The sequence below is a fragment of the Dermacentor albipictus genome, chromosome 7, assembly GCF_038994185.2.
Source record: "Dermacentor albipictus isolate Rhodes 1998 colony chromosome 7, USDA_Dalb.pri_finalv2, whole genome shotgun sequence".
Classification (NCBI taxonomy): Eukaryota; Metazoa; Arthropoda; class Arachnida; order Ixodida; family Ixodidae; genus Dermacentor; species Dermacentor albipictus.
The window spans coordinates 57,689,082-57,696,256 of record NC_091827.1 but is presented as its reverse complement, the minus strand read 5'-3'; positions in this window follow the sequence as shown (position 1 = coordinate 57,696,256).

Sequence of the window (7,175 nt, the reverse complement as noted above, 5' to 3'; positions counted from 1 at the left end):
GACGCGCTTGTGGGGCTTCTGTCATGCTATGATGTATACCTATTATAATAGTTAAGCAGTTCAATATGACCATAATTATCCTCTACATAGTTGATGACCCAGAGTTTTGAAAAGCAAGTGCTACAGCCTTAAAATTTTCTAGACAGCTAGCCAGTTAATCATAAAAACAGCAACGGTAAGCGAAATGGTGACCACTGATGCTACCCAGACTGAGAGACCCCAAGGAGACCCACAGTATCCTGCCTTGTCAGCTGCTACTCTGAAGCTCCCATGTTTACAACCTGCAGACCCTGCTCTTTGCTTTCATGCAAATGGAATGGCAATTTTCTACCATGAGAATTGTGTCCCAAGAAACTAACTTTCATGACGTTATTGTGGCTCTAATACCAAGTGAAGCACCTGAGGTATGCAACATTATCCTTGCCCCTCCAACTGAGCAGCCATACGACATGCTGAAACGTGAGCTCGGCCGCAAGCCATCGTAGTTGCTATACGGTGTGCGTCAGCTTTTGGGAGAGCATGTGTTGGAAGACAGATGACTCCTTCCTCTGCCAGCTGTTTCTGCGGTGCCTTCCATGCAAATATGTGCATGGTTCTGGCAGCAGGGGGGGGGTGTCTTGCCCCTTGATGACGTCTCCGTTCTTGCTGAGTGGGTGCTGGTGCTCGTGCAAAGTCAATTTCTGCTTTTGATAGCACTGCAAAAGGGAGTGAAGCTTCTCCAGAGCCATTGATGGGGAATCCTATTGCGGAATTAGTCCCTCAAGGAGGAAACTCCATCGAATTGCACACACTTTTCAAGCATTGAAGAACCAAAGAGAGAGATGCCCATGTTCTATCTCGTGCAACTGTGCCCCATCTCCTTCTTCTGACACTGCGCATCTGCTGGTACTATTGCCACGTTGGAGGAAATGCAAATAAGTGCATAGTGCCCTGTGCCTATCAGGGAAACATGTCGGCAGTTCACTGAAAGCGGCTGGTGTGCCGGATTCAACCGCATGACGCTTCTCGTCTGCTACTGGCTGCACCAAGAACGTTCAACATAAGCCACCTATCGAAATTCCCTCTTCCAGAAAAGTTTCTTTTGCAACAGATCAGCAGGTGCTGCCTAAAAGCGATAACCCACCAACTGCACGGAAGCGTTTGTTTCAAGTATCCAGCCAATCCAAATTCTGCTTATTTTATGTCATGGACAAAGTGTCAAAAAGCCGCTTCCTAGTGGACACAGGTGCTGAGGTCATTCCATTCTGGCGACGTGTAGGTCACCAAGGCCACTTCAGATGCAGTTTGCAAGCTATGAACGCCTCACCAATTGCAATGTAAGGGCGATGGACTTTGGGCTGCGCTTAACCTTTCGTTCGATATTCAATGTGGCAGAGAGGAAGCACGTGACCAACAGATCAGATTTTCTTTGGCACTTCGGACTTGTATATGTGCAGAACTCCTGGCTATGATGCTACAATGCACTTAAGCATTCACGTCATCACATCCTGCACGGAAATGATGATGCCAATGCTCCTTCGACCGGTAGGACCAAATGTTCACCCCGAATTCACGGACTTGTTGAAAGACTTTCCCTGCCTCACATCTCCTGTGAACACAACATACACTCTCAAGTACAGCATTACGTATCATACTGTGACATCGGAACCCCCAGTGCATGCCCGCCCTCGCTGCCTGCTTACCTGAGAGGGTGAACGTTGCCTGACAAGAATTTGAGCATATGCTCAAACTTGGTTGTGCACCCATCCTCAAGTCCATGGTCATCCCCACTCTGCTTACCCCCGAATGCAGAGATCTAACTTGGCTCAAACTTGACTTGTGGCAGTCTCAAGACAGCTTTGCAGCGCGTCTTAAATCGTGCTCGAGCTTGCGGACGACTTGTGAAGGACTTGGCTGGCTCAAAGTCCGCTCTAGTTTCAAGTCTGCTCCCAGGCTAGCTTGAAACTGACTTCGTGTGTTATTGCAACGTGGCAGCCTCCTGAATGGACGTCGCGTGGAGGTTAGCTGCTTTCGAGTTTGCTTGCCACGTCATGGATATAGCAGAAAATTCTGCGGCCCACCCTACGTGACTGAAGAAATCTGATGGAGCTTTACGACGACGAACAATTCCTCGTTTGCTACGGATTCACGAAGAACGCCGTGCGACAACTTCTCGCTATGTTGCCTATCTGGGAAAGTGGGGACAACAGAGGACTGCCTGTATGCTTCCCATGCTGCAGTTGCTGACGGCTGTGATGTTTTATGGTGCTGGCACGTTTCAAACAGTCACCAGGGATCTGGTCCGCATTCCTCAGTCAATAGTATGCCCCGCAGTTGGAAAGATGACTCTGCTCATCACGTAGCAGCTGTGCCCAATGCTGGTGCGCTTCCCAAAGTCGTGGAAAGATTGATTACGGGCGTATTTTCTCATCTCCATGACTACATGCCATCACTAGTTATTATCGCTCACGACCATATTTACGCTCAGCATGCCGAACTGTCACGCGCTCATCCACCGAATATGAAACATGCGCATGAGCATAATAAAAAGTAGCCCAAATGAGTCGGTCATGCAGAACATGTGGGCTTACCATGGTTGTGGCGCTCTCGCTTTTCTTTCGCAGCTTGCTCTTTCCGCTTTTGCTTCAGGCTGTTCCAGCATTTTTTCAGTTGCAGGTGATCGTGCTGCATAATCCAATGGTTGGCATTATATTGTTATGCTTTTTCTTTCCATGTCTCATTCTTCTTGGTCAACGACGCAACATCAGTTTTTTTGGATTCCGCAGTATGCTTGTACTCATTCACGAGCAGGCTGTCTTCGTCTTCTTTAAAACGGGATGCCATCTTGCATTGTGGTGCATTCTCTTGGGAGGAGAGCTTACGTGAGTGCGACGTTTCAGCGTCAAAGCCTGTTGACAGGACAGCAATTTCGTACCAAATGTGGCGCGCAGCCATTGCACGAGCCCCACAACTTGTTTTCCTAACAGACGACACGCGCTGCCAATTTGCGATGTCTATGACTGTGCCACACTCTCCCTTTCGTTGTTCTTGACAAAGATTCTATGCGAAGTAGACAAATTGTTTGCACGTGTAGTTTTATTTATTTTGTTTTTTATCGGGTGTTGTCATGCATATGGGTCCGGACAGGGGACTCTACGTTGCTCGCTTCTCCTCGTTCACAGCGCATGTTGCAGTTTTTTTCTTGTTTATGACTCTGGCCTAGCGCGTTTGAATAGGTTGGCCTTTTCTTAAAAGGGTCACGTAGCCCGACCAGAACAAGGGTCGTCGCCTTCCTGCTGGAATGCCTATAGGTGAAAAGGGACGCGCGAGCTCCCTCACAAACCGACCGTATGCCTCATCTCGGCCTCTTGCATCCAGTAGCCGGCCCGCATGGCGCATGAACGCCTTGGGGCAATCAAGAACAAAAGCCATTGAAAGATCACCATATGAACCAAACATTTCGTTCGCTTCTTTACGGCCAGTTATACAAACGTGCAACAAGACCTCTAAGTTAAAAAGAAGCTAAAACCAAAATAAATGTGACTATAAAATTAATTTGCACTTAAATATCCTGTCGCCAAGGTACACTGTCTGAACAAGGTAACACAGCTGGACCGGTATCCAGCCTCCATTTGCCGGACTTTGTCGGAACACTGCACAGAGCCATTATGTTCTCCAATATTGACCTCATCAAAGCTTATCACCAAATACCTGTGGAAGACAGCAGACAGCAGTTACAACACTCTTTGGCTTATTTGAGTACACCACCAAAATTCCATTTGGACTGTGTAGTGCATCGCAGACTTTCCAGCGGTTTATTGGTGAGGTTACCCGAGGCTTGGATTTCTGCTATGCATATGTTGACGACATCCTGGTCACCAGTACTTTAGGCTGAAGACCATGCTACCCATTTGCAGCAACTGCTCTCTCACCTGGACAAATACGGAATTGTGATAAACCCAGACAAATGTCTCTTCAGAGTGGCAGAAATCAATCTTTTGGGACATTATGTGCGATAGTATATAACAGCTGAATGACAAGGTCTAAGCTATTCAGCATTTCCCTTTACCGACCAAAGAGCAAGAACTTTGACATTTTCTTGGCCTGGTTATTTACCGTCGCTGTTTCATGCCACCTTATGCGCACACACTTAAACCATTAAATGATCTTCTCTCAACACCCAAACCAGGCACAGTATTATTGGAGTGGACAGATGAAGCTCACTCCACCTTCAACACAGTCAAGAATCGTAGTGAATTCAGCTCTTCTCACTTATCCGCAGCCTGACACATCGACCCGCCTCATGGTAAAAATTTCCAGTAATGGTGTAGGTGCCATACTGCAGCAATGCATTGGGGATGGAAGCCTCTTGCATTCTATTCAAAAATGCTCTCTCCTGCACAAACCCGGTACAGTACTTACAGATGTAAGTTACTCGCTGTCTATATAGTAGTGAAATATTCCTGTTGCTTCTTGGAGGGCAGGTCGTTCTATATTCTCACAGATCGCAGGCCACTGACCCATGCTTTCACAACCCAATCAGATAAATTGTCACCAAGAGAAATTCAACAACTGGCATTCATATCATAATTCTGCATTGATATTCGCCATGCCAGCGGCTCCAAGAACAACACAGCTGATACACTCTCAAATGCGTAAATGAACAATGTCACTTTGCATTCAAATTCAATCGACAAAGGAAGGATGAAGAGCTCTGAGAGCTAAGAAATTCTTCAACAATTCATACTTCAAGATGTGCCCTAACAAACATGCACTCAGTTACTCACGTGTGACATGTCCACTGGCATGCCACTCCCATTTGTACCGAAATCTTTTCACCACTGTGTATTCAACTCTGTCCACTCTCTTTCGCACCTGGCATTTGGGCAATGCAAGCACCTGTAACCACGCATTACCTGGGGCAAGGCATGAATAGACATCAGACATTGGTCACACACATGCACTTAGTGCCAATGTTCCAAGATACAGCATTGCACTGTGACTCCACTGTTAGCATTCCTGCCACGAGATACCTGGCTAAGATAAGTCCACATCGAAATAATTGGTCATTTTCTACCTTCCCGACATTGTTGCTGCATTCTTAGCTGCATCGATTGCTTCACTTGCTGGGCGGAAACCGTTCCTATGTGAGATGTGTCTTCTGAGACTGTCGCGAAGGTATTCCTTTAGACATGGATTGCCCACTTCGGAACACCGTCCACCATCACAACAGACCACGGATGCCAATTAGAGTCTTCGCTTTTCAAGTAAGTTTTCGCTCTCCTCGGCACACATCGTATTCACACCGTCGCGTGCCATCTAGCAGCTAACGGCTTGGTTGAGTGAATGCATCAACTCAAATCTCCTATAACTGCCTATGAGGAAACATCTCGATGTGCTGAAGTGCTGCCACTTGTTATTTTCTGCATGCACACAATGCTGAAAAGTGACTTGAGATGCACCAGCGCTGGGTTACTCTATTGCACCACCCTTCGCCTCCCTGGCCAGATTATAGAAGCGAGCAAAAACTAGCACATGCCCGACACCACCCCAGTACATGTTTCGCCTGGTGACGATGTATACCTGACGCAGTGATGTATACCTATTATAATAAATAGTTGAACAGTTCAATATGTTACAATATAATTATCCTCTACAGCATCTTGTGGTAAGGCGCCATGGCAGGTAATGGCTTTATGCAAGAGAGGCTTAGCACTTTTTCGATCAGTAATCAATCGAAATATGATTCCTCGTTGGGTGAGGCAGTTTACTACTCTCAAGTTGTCGGCCATCACTGCAGCACTTTTATCTGTGTTGTGAGGGCCCTGAAGATGCTTGTAAACCTTTGTAGATGTGTGTGCGCAACGCTCATTCTATAGCCATGGAAGCCAGAATGCGTGCTTGCAGCTTGGGCGGAGCCGATAGAGCAGAGCGCGATGGCAAGTCTGCATGGCATTGTTGCTTTTGGAGCTGAAAGCACCACCCGTTGTCGAAGCCTTCTAAACTTCCATGCATGGGCTGCGTATCGTCGCCAATAGCATGACATCACGACAATGCCGACGGCGATGGTGCAGATGTGCCCTGAGCGCCTGTATAATTGTTATCGAAATAAAAAAAAAGATTTTTTTAATTGGCCCACCTTCAGGACCTCGTGCGTTATGTCGGAATCGTGCGTTTTCTCGGTTACAGCACTCCTACACAAGCAAAGCACTTTCAAACACCATTCCAGTGACCCATTGGTAGATGTTCACAGCTACTCAGTTTATGAAATTCAGTGTAAAATGCAATAATGGAATGCAGTTACGTAAGCAGCTTCAATAGCACGTAAATGACGCATTGCATTGTGGAATTCTAGTAACCAGGAGGCTTCTAGATTCGATAAGCCGATCACCGAAAAGAAATGTATAGTGATCTCGAAATGTTGTAAGCTAAAGTATGCTTGCGAGTTAAAAAAAAATGATGAGCCATTCCACTTTGTGAAGGTGGTTGACCAGCGAAGCTGTATAGCACACGACACGGAGGCGACACGTAATTATGAACAAAGGTACAAACTACGAACTCATTTATTGTCTTGATGGGTGGTCATTGTGACGAAAGGTAGACACGCTCTTTTATTGTCTTGATTGGTGGTCATTATTTCACTCGCAACTGTGGTCACGTTCTTTGATAATGTCAAATCGATGCACGTACACTGCTAGGTGCTCGGTTGGGCCAGATCGGTGTGGCATCGCAAAGGATATATCTGCAATACGGAATGCGTAAACTGTTCCCTTTTCGGTACCGACACATACACGTTGAAATCACCGACAACGACAGCAGGGGTAGTGTCATCGCAGCTAACTTACGCAAAGTGAGCAGCTATGAACCTTACAGGACTATGAGTCATGGCACTTTTTGCTTGCTTACGGGGGCATAAAGCATTGATGATGACAGTTTTCGACATGCTGTTCTGTTTGTTGTATGTGTGATTAGAAAGAACTTAAGCACTGTTCGCTTCAATTTACGAAGTGCTTGTAGCCTTTGCCTTACGAGGCTATGAGCCATTGCGTTTTGTGCTTGCTTACAGGAGCATGATGGCATGTATGCTATGAGCCATTGATGATGATATAGTCTACGTTCACGGAGAACAAAAATACATGGAACCCTAGCCATATAAAGCTTCGGTGTAATATGTTCTCCCGATCGTGTCGCACTAC